We start from the raw sequence: 12,119 nt of genomic DNA, 5'->3' as shown, positions 1-12,119 counted from the left end.
CAATAGCAGTCCTGGGAGGCTGGGCAGGCTCTGGGGATTGTGGCGAGCACCAAAGAACTCGGGGTGGGGAATGAGGCCCTACGTGTGCTGTAGCATCACTCAACCTTGCTATATCGCAACGTAACCTGTGGGCCTCCATGCTGCCGACAGCACCTAGTCGTGTCTCCAGCCCAGCAACCTCCCACCTTCCGGGCTCAGGTGGTGCCTCCTGGGCCTGACCCAAGCCCCGGAGCATTGCGGGACCAAATTATTCTTGGTGGGTGAGCCCCGTGCTGCCTGTGTGCATGGCCCAGGCCAGCAGCTGGATCCCCAGTGTGGTGTGCCAGTGGTGCTTGGGGTCCCCAGCCTGGCAGCTGTGGCGCTGGGAAGCAGCTGGGTCCAGAGCTTACTGTGCCCAAGCCCCTGTCCAACCTCCATGTGGAGGCAGAGCTGGGGACTCCACTGTAGCTTGGGGTCCCCAGTGCCCCTGAGCTGCATACAGAGCCTGGGTCTCTTCGGGAAGGTTCTTGGTAGCCGATGGTGCCCAGCCCAGCCGTGGTACAGAGCACCATACCTTGTCCTGGCAGAGGCAGGTGGCTTGGCCTGCCACGTCACACAAACCCTGGGCTGCTGCCCGCTGTGCCTTGCTGGGGTAAAATGTGTTTCTTAGCTGCCAGCCGTGGAAGCAGCAGAGCCCAGTGCTGCGGCTGCTGGCCCAGTGTGGTGGCAGTGCCCATGGGACGGTCCGTGGTCACAGTCTGCAAAGGGAGGATGAGACAACCAGTTGATTTTGGGGAAGGGAGCTGCTGGCACCGGTCGCTGCAGGCACTAAGGCTGCTTAAAATGCACCTGTAATGGGCGTATAAAGGTGTATAATTGAAGTAATACCTGTATGATTAGCTTGCCCGTGGAGAGATCCCAAAACATCCCTGCTCCAAGGCTCTGCCTCTTGTCCGAAACCAGCAGGGTGACTATGTGACATTGCTGCTGGCTTTTGCCCTGTTCTTTCGGCGCTCAACGAGTGCCTGCATCCAAGCGAGAAACCAGAGGCTGCCCCAGGCTTAGAGCCTGCGTCCCCCTGGGGTGCATGGGCTGGGCACTACACAGGGAGCAGCACGCTGACCCCCCGGTGCCCCCGTGCTGGAAGACGTTTCCCCAGGATCCGAGGCCTTTCTGAACGAGCCACTCTTTGCCAGCACTGTGCATGGGTGCCGGCTTGGACAGGCAGCGCCTGGGAGATGCCTCCTGGAGAAAAGAAGGGGAAACCTGCGGTGGTTCATGGTGAGGACCAAGCCCAGTGCTTCCTGCATCCCTGCCCGACATGTGCAGCTGGCATTTGCCATCGGGATGTGAATGCTGGAGGCCAATCTGGCATTGCCGCTGAGCCAAGGCCACTCAGTGCGGCCATGACTAAACAGAGACCTTGCTCTGCAGCTGACGCTGCGGGAAGGCAGCACAGAAGCTGGAGATTAGGAGGGATGCAACTGATGGCAGAACAGGGTGGCCTTGTGCAGGGCCAGCCAACATCAGCGTGCTCAGGGCTGCTGCTACGCACAGCTCTGTGAGCCAGGGCTTGTGTAATTCTGCACCTTGGCCGATAAAGCTGGCAGGGCTTGGCGTGAGGTCTCTGGTGTTTGTTTCCTCGGCCCCAGTGGGAGCAGACTGGGGCCTTGGCCAGGCAGCAACTGGAGAGAGGCCCACCGAGGCTGGGACTGGGGGGACAGGGGTGCAGGTCCCTTGCGAGAGCACTGGATGCGATGGTATCGGGCAGGGCTGCCAGCAGTGGGGACTGTCAGAAAGCATCAGAGCCCGATGGCAGCAGGAAAGGCCCTGCAAAAGGCTGGATTGTGGGGGGGCACTCAGCCCCAGGAGATGAACAAGCAGGAGCTGCCTTCCCCCTGTCTTGTTTCTGCTGCTTTCCTTTGCTTCTTCCTTGATTCTTGTTCTGGTTTCTCACCAAGACATGTCTTTCTCCCACTACAACCTTAAAAGGCTGGAGAGATGGGCCCCCGCGACCCTCATGGGGTTTAACAGGGTCAAGTGCAAGATCCTGCACCCAGGTCAGGGCAGCCCCCAGTATCAGGCTGGGCAGAGAATGGGTTGGGAGCAGCCCTGAGGAGAGGGACTGGGGGTGCTGGTGGGCGAGAAGCTGGACGTGACCCGGCCACGTGCGCTCGCAGCCCAGAAAGCCCCCCGTGCCCTGGGCTGCATCCCCAGCAGCGTGGCCGGTGGGGCGAGGGAGGGGGCTCTGCCCCTCTGCCCCGCTCTGCTGAGACCCCCCTGCAGCGCCGCCTCCAGCTCCGGGGCCCCCAGCATAAGGAGGGCACGGACCTGTTGGAGCGGGGCCAGAGGAGGCCACGGAGATGGCCAGAGGGCTGGAGCCCCTCTGCTGTGCAGCCGGGCTGGGAGCGCTGGGGCTGTTCAGCCCGGAGAAGGGAAGGCTCCTGGAGAGCCTGGAGCACCTTCCAGCACCCAAAGGGGCCGGCGAGGAAGCTGGGGAGGGGCTTTTCCCAAGGGCCTGCAGCGCCAGGACAAGGGGGGAACGGCTTTGCGCTGAGAGAGGGCAGATGGAGATCAGAGCTGAGGGAGAAATCCTTCCCTGTGAGGGCGGCGAGGCGCCGGCACGGGCTGCCCAGAGCAGCTGTGGGTGCCCCAGCCCTGGCAGTGCCCAAGGCCAGGCTGGACGGGGCTGGGAGCCACCGGGGCTGGGGGAAGGGGGCCCTGTGCGTGGCAGGGGTGGGACTGGGGGGTCTTTAAGGTCCTTTCCAACCCAAACCATTCTGGGATTCTGCAATTCTCAGGGCCACTCTCCTTTCTGACACTGCCTCTTTCCTTGTCGGGCTCCCCCAGGATCTCAGGAGCAGTGCTTGGCAGCTGGGTGCTGTGCCAGGGGTGACTGTCAGGCTGGTGACACCTGCACCGGGCTGGCTGGCTGTGTGGCAGCAGCAGCCTGGCTGCCTTCCACCACCGCCCTCCGCCCCTGCTGGCACCGGAGCTGCTGCATCCTTTGCCGCACACCTCAGCCTGCCCAGGGCTCCCTCTGCACCGCGGGAAAAGTCTCTGCTCCCGTGCCACAGGGTAAGCCCTGACCCTGCGGGTGCCCTGTGCCCAGGCTGCGTGACATCCCACTGCATGCTGGAGCCATGCTAGCAGGAACAGGGGGGCACCCCTGGGGTGAAATAAAAGACCCCTGGGTCCACGAGTACCACCTGCCCCTTCCCCTCGGCACTCCCCCTGCCTCTCACCCTCCTTCCAGTGGAGCATCCCTCCCGGCCCGGCCCAAGCCATGTGCCGCTGTCCCCAGGGTCCTGGTGTCTGGCCCACTCCTCTTCCCGCAGCTCCGGGTATCCCAGCCACCTCTACGCCCCCCAGGGCTCCCGGTAAAACACGCTCCCTCCCGGTCCACTCTGCCCCCGGTGCCCAGCCCCACCCCATACCCCCTGTCCTGCAGCACCTAGACCCCTCTGCCCTGCCATCCCAGTGTCTGCTCCGCCCTAGAGCCCCAGGGTCGACCACTGCCCACCCCACCCCCTCTCCCTACCCCAGACCCCCATTCCCCTCGGCCACACCGTCGCTCCCGGTCTAAACGCCCCCCCTCCCCCCCCGTCGTCCCTCTATACCCGCCTCACGTGCTCCCGCCGCCCCCGAGCCGCTTCCGCCTTCCCAAGGGGGCGTAGCCCGACGAGAAAAGGGGGTGCGGCCAAAGCGCTGAGGGAGAAGGCATGGCGGTGGAGGGGCTTGGCTACGGTATCGGGGGCGTGTTTTGACTTGGTGGGCGTGGTCTCGGCGGCGGCGGAGGGGCGTGGCTGGCGTCGGGCGCTGCGCGCGCGTCTAGGGCCCGGCAGCGGCGGCGGCAACGGGGGGAGGGCGGGAGGGGGTGGGTAAACCGGTGCTGGGCTGAACGGAAAAGGGTTAGGAAGAAAGGGGAGAGGTTTAAAAGAAACTATATCTCCTCCAAGATTAAAAATTTTAAAAAAAGCAAAAAAAAAAAAGCCCCTCTCAAAACATTTTAATAATTCAGACGGACTCACGCGGAAAAGGTCAAAGGTCGGAGGGCGAGGAGCAGCCGTGTCACCGCCGGTGAGGTGAGAGGTATTGGCGAACGCGATCGGTTCCTGACAGATACCGGATTTATTTTAAATAACCGACACACGCCCCCTCCCCCCGCCGCCTCAGCGCGGTTCCCGCTGGGCCTGGGCGCGCGCCTTCCCCTCACGCACGCGCGCGGGCCGGGCGCGCGCCCCCCTCCCGCCTTTCCCCGGCCCTTAACGGTCCCACCGAGACCCCCCCCTTTCCTCACTCCTGAGGGGAACCTGCGGCCTCTAGGCCTCTCCCTCTCTCTTCCCGCGGCGGGAAGCCTGAGGAGAGGCCCCCCCGCCCCCACGTGGATGTATGGGTGGGGGGGCTTCCCGCCTCTCGTGGGTGGGGTTTTGCCGTGGGGGTGCACAAGGGAGGCCTCAACCCTGCGGTACTTCAGGTGCCTGTTGGATTTGGCAGTGGAGAGGGGTGAATATCTCCTTCTGGGAGGGTGCGTGTGGGTATTGCGTTTTATTTCATAAATGTGTTTTGTAATAATTAGCGAGAGGGTGAGTGGGTTTTTTTAGGAAAAAAAAAATATTAATTTTCTTCTTTGCAAAGAGCTTTCCGGAGATACGCGGAAGGAACAACCTTACCCACCTGGCACCTGAGGATAGTGAAGGCAGTGGTGTCTGTGGGGAGGGAGGGGAGGTGGTGGGGAGGATCGGCTGAGGGGCTGGAGTGGTGACCGTTCTGCCTGCGCTGCCTGCGGGAGGGCTTGGAAGGAATTGGGATCAAAACAGAGAGTGTTTACTGCTTAGGAAACCGGGAGTCATCAGCCTGAGGTATTGTGGTGCTGGAGGAGAGCAGGGAGTGGAGAGGAAGGGAGGGAAAGCATGAGGAAGTGCATCTGAAAGAGGGATGTAGAAAGTTGTGGTGGGTCAGAGGTGGTGGGATGGGGCTAAGCTAGTGAAGAGGGTAAGATGAAGGAAAGAGTTAATCACCTCCGCTGCAGAATCAGGAGAACGTGCTTTATAGAAGAGAAGAGAAATAACGGTGCACCAAGGGGATTCATGAATGCGGAGTAAAATGCTCTGCTAGGTTTGCTTGGCACGTCAGTTGGTGGTTACGAATCGCCTCAGAACCAGAAGTGTTCTGTTGCTTTGGTTTTATGGGGTCTTTGCTCTCTGGTGACAGCATGGTGCTGCAAGTATCTTTCACTCTGGCTAATCACCACTGTATTTGGAGTTTGACTATACTTAGGAATCTGCTTCTTTGTATGAGACCAAATGAACATTTTTATATTATTGTCTAATGTAATGAGCAAGGAACTGTGTGAACCCTGAAGTAGTGAGGCTGTGTATTTGGGAGAATCCCAAGGAAAGGACTACTGCTGTAATGCCAAAATTTCCTGAACGCAACGTCTGCTTATTTTTTGGGATTGTTGAAAGACAAATGAACTTTCCTTTCATGAAAGGGGCAAAGATGAGGTATGATCTCACTCTTTGTCAAACCTAGAACTGTTATGACAGTGTATTAGTGTGATAAATGTAGGATTACACGAGCTGTTGTGTAATGTAGAGAAGAGATTAGCTGACTTGAATTCAGAAGAAAGGAAAACACCCGGGATTTTCATTGAATGTATGACTCGTTTAAAGCTGTGCTGTTAGCCCCCGAGTCCTTCCACCAAAACTCTTCTGCTCAGTATTTTCAGTTACAGAACTTAACTTGGTACAATACTGTTTATTTTTCCAAATGTTATTCAGATATAACGTCACAAAAGAGCAAAGAAGAATCAGGTTTTGTCTCGGGAGCATTAAAATAGCTTTTTAAGTGTCAAAATCTCAGTGATGAATGAATTTGTTGAGCTCTGTTTGAAGACAGCTGTTGAGTTATTCAATGTGATTTTCATTCAGTACATTGTTAGGCCTGTCTGTCATCAGAGTTCATATAATTATTAATAGAAAAGTCTTTTATTTTTCTTCTTCTTTCCCTCCTAGAAGAGCAAAGAGTTTAAAAAAATACAGCAAGTAACAGGGAACTAAAAATAGTTTTACCTGTCTATAGCAGAATGTAGTAGTTAATGAGTGGAAGGGGAGTAGCATCAGTATGGCAATTTCAGCACATCCTGTGACCCGGGAATCATCCTTTCTATTCTTGCTGCAGCCAATTTTCTGTGCTGGGCTTGTGGAACTGACAGCCCTCCCTTGACTGCCTTTCCAGGGAGCTGCAAGCAGCTTTCTCCCATTTTATAAAGGATTTTCTGCAGCGTGCTGTGGCATTGTGGAGTCCTGTGATGGGGAGCATGATCCTCCATGCCAGGTGCTGTTTGAGCAAGGAGGAACTGATAGCGCTTTTTCAGAGGAATTTAGTCTTGAGTATAAAATGAGACCAGAGGTAGGTGTAGACTGAGCTTTACAAGCATTTGTTAGCTGTAATATCTTGTGTTGTAATTCCTTTGAAACTTAAATGGTGTGTTAAAGGGTGAGAAAGAAAGGTCTTAAGGAGTGCCAGGCAGTTCTGTGGCAGTGCAGCCTTCTGTTTCAAGGTCTGTGAGCTATTGCTTTCCACAGCCAAAATATCAAAAAGAAGGTGGAGGAACAGGGACTTAAGGGTGGTTGTCTTCAAGTGAATCTTTTAATTTGTGTTCTCAGGTGAAGACACAGGCCCTGGTGTTTCAAAACAACTGGTGTCCTTTCTGCCTAACTGGGTTCCCTTGGGAAGAAAATAAAATTCTAAGGCTCCTGTCAGTAAGAGTGAGTTTCAGCCACAGCAAGAGAGGGGTGGTGAATGAGGAGGGGAGGAGGGTTGCATTTCTTTGGTAAAAACTGAATTAATCTTGTATGGACCATTGTGATAAAGATGCAATGGGAATAATAGTTGGTTTGTTTTCAAAAGACAATGTCCAAGTCAGGCTTTCAGACTTGTTCAACAGAGTGGTCTGGGGATTGTTTCGCTGTTGGGAGGAAGGAGCTTAGCGATTTGCTGATCCCACATTTCTAATTGGTGATTATTAGAAAGAAAATTATTTAGTTCTGTGTGATGCTAAAGATGACAAAAGCTGCCTTCTCGGATGTTGGGAGTCCTGGTAGTTTGCTTATGCATGCTTGCCAAGTGTTACTTCTGTAACCTAGAACCTGGTGAAAATCAATCCTGTGTGAGTCACCTTACAGGTGCTTGTGTTTCGTTGTGCCTTCTCGGGGTGCTCTTCAGGTCTGAAAGATCTTAAAGTGCCATCTTCCTTTTAATGAGAGGTGTTCCAATTAAAGATTTGGTGGTTTTGTTTTTGAGGAAACAATGGAAGGAAATACATGCTGAAGTTTACATCTTACTTTTTGCTTTCTGTTTCATGGACTAAGTGGTTTGTCTCCTTTATTTCTGTCACTCTTGGCATCCTGCCTGTGAGAGGATCCCTGCTAATTAGGTGAATGACAGAGGCAAAACTTCTGGCCTTCAAGAGTTCAGAGTAAAAATACCATGAAGCTGGAACGTTTGGGAGTTGTAGAGAAGGTCTGTGTAGAAAAGGAAGCGTGTTTCCCTGGAAAGCCAAAGGTAGACTTCTGTTTTTCTGCCAAACCCAGAGGTTTTGGAAACCCTTCGCTTGGTAGCTGTCAGAAGGTGCCCAAGTGGTACTACACTAACCAGGTCCTCCTCCTGAATTGGGAAGATGATTTGGTTTATGTTTCCACAACATATTTATCAGGAAAATGATAGTACTTAATGCATAAACTTAGTTTGATCAAACTCTAATTACAGTTGGTCGGGAAGCTCCTGTCAGTGATGACTGGTCTTGGTTATACTGGTGTGTTTTTAATTCAATGAAGCAGCTTATTCAAAAGCTATTTCTGAGGGTTTTTTTGGGGGGAATTTCCTCCTAGGAGGCAAATTGACCCAATATAGGCTATGATCTTGGTAGACCAGAAAAATCATACTGCTGTTGCATCAACAGAGATCACCAAAGCTAGCTGCTGAACTAAATTCAAAGGATTGTGGGAGCAGTGATGAAAATAGTGGCAATGCAGAAGGTGTTCGAAATGTGTGTGCTGGCAATGCAAGTTTCAGCAGAAGGAAGGTAACTTAAATAACTCTTCTGTCCTTCCTCTATTAAAGTCAGAACCAGGACCGGTTTCTGCATGGTGGAGGGACTGCACCTTTGTGTGGGGAAGTGGAGCAGTCTGTGGAAAATGCAGAAGTCTGATAGAAGTATTTACACAGATGTGGTTTTCCTGGGGAAGGGTTTCAGAAGCCCACTGTGTCTGTCGCACCCAGGACTGAAGTAGTGACGTAAGTAGTGGTGTAGTGGGCTGCTCAATGAACTACATTTCCTCCTGAGGAATGTATTCACCTGTTATGGACACTTTTGAAAAATGTTACTGTCCTCTTTAACTTGCCCTACCCTGTAGAACTGTTGAGTGAGGTATGGATGTTAAGCTTTTATCATGGCACAACCTCTTAAAAAATAGTTACGGTAGAAGAGGTGACTCAGATATACAGACATCTGTTTGAGAAATAGAACCGAAAACCATACAGTCAGAATATATGGACCTAAATTAAATAGTTTTTTGTTGCTTTGCTTTGTTTTTTTTAAGTACAGATCACTAACAACTAATTCTGATTTCTGTCCTGAAGGAGAGTTTTGAACCAGGAAGTTTATCTTTTGCAGGGAAGGGAGCCCCAGCCATAGATAAAGAAACATGAAAGAAGTCACGCTCATTTCAGATACTCATTTGATGAGGTAAATGAGTAATTGCAGTTGCAAAACTGTTGAGGAAAAAAAGCCCCAGTAAATTTCCGATGGTTATATTGTGATGATAAATGACTGCTATAGGTGCTTCTCAGTTACATGAACTTTGTCTCAAGAAAGCAGTGCTGGAGCTGGGTAGAAATCACATTAAAGCACTAGTTACAAACGTTGCTTTCATCACTCCTGCAATATGTGGCTTATTCAAACTTAGAGGTATTTCCTTTTTTCATTTGAAGAGTAGCAAGACCGTGTAAGAAGGATCAAGGTAGAAATCAAACCTGACTATCAGAGGCCATCAAGGGATACAAAAATTATTCTGTGAATGTCTTAAGAAGATAGTGGAGGAAAGAACATAGAGGAAAAAGTACTGTCCGGTGTCACTGAAACAGAAGTGTTCCATAGCTTTTGACTCTTGCTGAAGACCCAAGTCAGCTGGTGAGCAGCTAATGCTGGTGACAGCTTAGAAAAAAGGGCAGGTTTTCAAGCAGTCATTTAAGTGAGATATTTTCATATGTGTACTTAAAGTACAGACTAAAAAAACCTTAAAAGCTTTAGTAGGCATCTTTTGAGAAATGGGAAATAGGTGATGCTTTGAAAGACTAGAGAAGAGCAAGCAGTTTGTGTAGGTGGAAGAGTGGGGAGTAGTAGTCATCTTAAAATCCTGCAGTGAGTAGTCAGATGATTTGTAAGCACCTGAAGGATTACAGGAAGCACGTAACAGCAAGTGCTGGGTTGCCACAGGTGTTTCCTTGGCAAAGTGAGTTTACTTCTTTCTAGGATAAGATGTTGGGTCTGTTTCTGGCTGCAGAAACAAAAGCTTCCGTGTATCTTGAATTCAGTAAGGTTTTGGGTTTTTTTGCCCTGGTAAGATTCCCAGTTAGGTGAGACTTCTAAAACCAAAGCTTAAGAACGTGCTGCTATACGATGGATACAGATGCAGTGAAACAAATGTACTCAGGGTACCAGTAAGGATCTCGCTAAAAAGGAAGGCTGTACTGAGAGCATTACTGAGGGCTATGGGTTTTCATTCATGACTTGAGTGGTAGAACAGATGATGCATATTAAAATTGTAAGTGACGTAAAGCAGGGAAGGACTACAAATATGACAGGATTAAAAATTGAGAAGTGGATTTGATGACTTAAATGTTGCCTGAAAAATTGGCTACAGGTCAATAAGAACAGTGGCAAAGTTTTGAATTCAAGTAAAAATAACCAGCTGCAGGCGTTAGAATAATTGAATAGGTATAATCCATAATTAAATGAACCTTTCACCCACACTGGTGACTAAGGTTCTCCTGTGGGGAAAAGGAGGCAGAAGTTTTGTCTGGGTATATAAACTGGAAAATAAACTGCAGGTTATGACGCAATCCATTCCACCCAGTGCCAGTAGGGCTTCGCTGGGACTCCCTGTGACATGGCTTTGATATGATGCTGGAAGGGTGACCTGAACCAAGTGGAGAGGACATACAGAGGAGCAGTCAGTCTCTGGAAAGCATGGTCAGGGAAAGCTGTGTGCGCTGAGAAGGCTGAGAGGAGAATCGAGGGAGTCACAGTTACAGGTAGTGCTGCTGAGGCTGCCCGCAGAGAGTGGCACAGAAGGAGTGGTTTAAATAGCAGGGAGGGACACAGGTAAAATGTTACAAACAGTGATTGAAAGTACTAGAGAACGTTAGATGGCTGCGGAGTCTCTGATTAAATGCTTAAGAACAAGTTGGATAAATATCTGTTGAGAATAATTTGAGCATAGCTCTTAGTGCTCTAAGTGAGGTGCATGAATTGGAGCCCTTGCAGTCCCTTCTAGCCTTGTCTTCCCTCACTATGCTCTGTAGTTACTAGTGAGGTTTGTTCTGTGCTGCGAGTCTCTGACCGTGACTGGGTGAGTGCTGGGGCAGGATAAACAGAGTAGGTGAAGGGCCTTTCACTGCAGACAGAATGAGGCATGAGGCATGTGAACTGGAAGAAAAAGCTTGTGTCCTTCAGTGCAGAAGTGTCTGTCTGGCCTTGTGTGTTTCACAGAAAGCTCATGGTTATGCTGAAGTGTTTATCTTGCTTTTTTTTTTTTTTTTGTAATTTGCACGCTTTAGTAAGGTGTGAGGGCTACTTTGGGGAGGTTTTAATCTTTATTGCTAGTCCATAATATATGTAGTACTTGGAAACTTCAGAAATGACACTGAGGATGGATCTGACAAAGTTACTGCTTCATGAGTGACACAGAATCTAGAAGAATGGTTTGGGTTGGAAGGGACCTTAAAGACCCCCCAGTCCCACCCCTGCCACGCGCAGGGCCCCCTTCCCCCAGCCCCGGTGGCTCCCAGCCCCGTCCAGCCTGGCCTTGGGCACTGCCAGGGCTGGGGCACCCACAGCTGCTCTGGGCAGCCCGTGCCAGCGCATCGCTGCCCTCACAGGGAAGGATTTCTCCCTCAGCTCTGATCTCCATCTGCCCTCTCTCAGCGCAAAGCCGTTCCCCCTTGTCCTGGCGCTGCAGGCCCTTGGGAAAAGCCCCTCCCCAGCTTCCTCGCCGGCCCCTCTGGGTGCTGGAAGGTGCTCCAGGCTCTCCAGGAGCCTTCCCTTCTCCGGGCTGAACAGCCCCAGCGCTCCCAGCCCGGCTGCACAGCAGAGGGGCTCCAGCCCTCTGGCCATCTCCGTGGCCTCCTCTGGCCCCGCTCCAACAGGTCCGTGCCCTCCTTATGCTGGGGGCCCCGGAGCTGGAGGCGGCGCTGCAGGGGGGTCTCAGCAGAGCGGGGCAGAGGGGCAGAGCCCCCTCCCTCGCCCCACCGGCCACGCTGCTGGGGATGCAGCCCAGGGCACGGGGGGCTTTCTGGGCTGCGAGCGCACGTGGCCGGGTCACGTCCAGCTTCTCGCCCACCAGCACCCCCAGTCCCTTTCCTCAGGGCTGCTCCCAACCCATTCTCTGCCCAGCCTGATACTGGGGGCTGCCCCGACCTGGGTGCAGGATCTTGCACTTGACCCTGTTAAACCCCATGAGGTTCGCAGGGGCCCACCTCTCCAGCCTGCCCAGGTCCCTCTGGGTGGCATCCCTTGCCTCCAGTGTGTCAACCTACCACACACCTTAGTGTTGGGAAGCTTGCCATGGGTGGCTCAATCCCAGTGTCCATGTCATCGACAAGGATGTTAAATGGTGCTGGCCTCGGTATGGACCCCTGAGGAATGCCACTTGTCACTGATCTCCACTTGGACATCAAGCTGTTGATGGAACTTGTTGAGCGTGACCATCAAGCCAATTCCTTGTCCACCGAGTGGTGCATCCATCAAATCCATGTCTCTCCAGTTTAGAGACAGGGATGTTGTGTGGGACAGTGTGCAATGCTTTGCACAAGGCCAGGTAGATCGTCCAAAAACATTTACATATTTCACATTG

General features: G+C 52.2%; 1 protein-coding gene across 4 annotated transcripts in view; it reads left to right on the top strand.

Moving 5' to 3' along the window:
* Positions 1-3,858: 3,858 nt before the first annotated feature.
* The window catches only part of LOC121088063 (SREBF chaperone), a 68,379-nt gene continuing 60,118 nt past the window's right edge, over positions 3,859-12,119 (top strand). For 2 of the 4 annotated variants that reach the window (XM_040593717.1, XM_040593720.1), the window contains exon 1: positions 3,859-4,064. The gene's annotated coding sequence lies outside the window, so the exon portion shown is untranslated. Of the gene's footprint in view, positions 4,072-7,526; positions 7,549-12,119 lie in introns of those variants that run through there. The other 2 variants (XM_040593718.1, XM_040593719.1) reach the window with 2 other exon arrangements.

The sequence above is a fragment of the Falco naumanni genome, chromosome 4 (assembly GCF_017639655.2).
Source record: "Falco naumanni isolate bFalNau1 chromosome 4, bFalNau1.pat, whole genome shotgun sequence".
NCBI classification, from domain to species: Eukaryota; Metazoa; Chordata; class Aves; order Falconiformes; family Falconidae; genus Falco; species Falco naumanni.
Note: the sequence above shows the minus strand (reverse complement) of the source record. Positions and strands in the feature narration are given on the sequence as shown.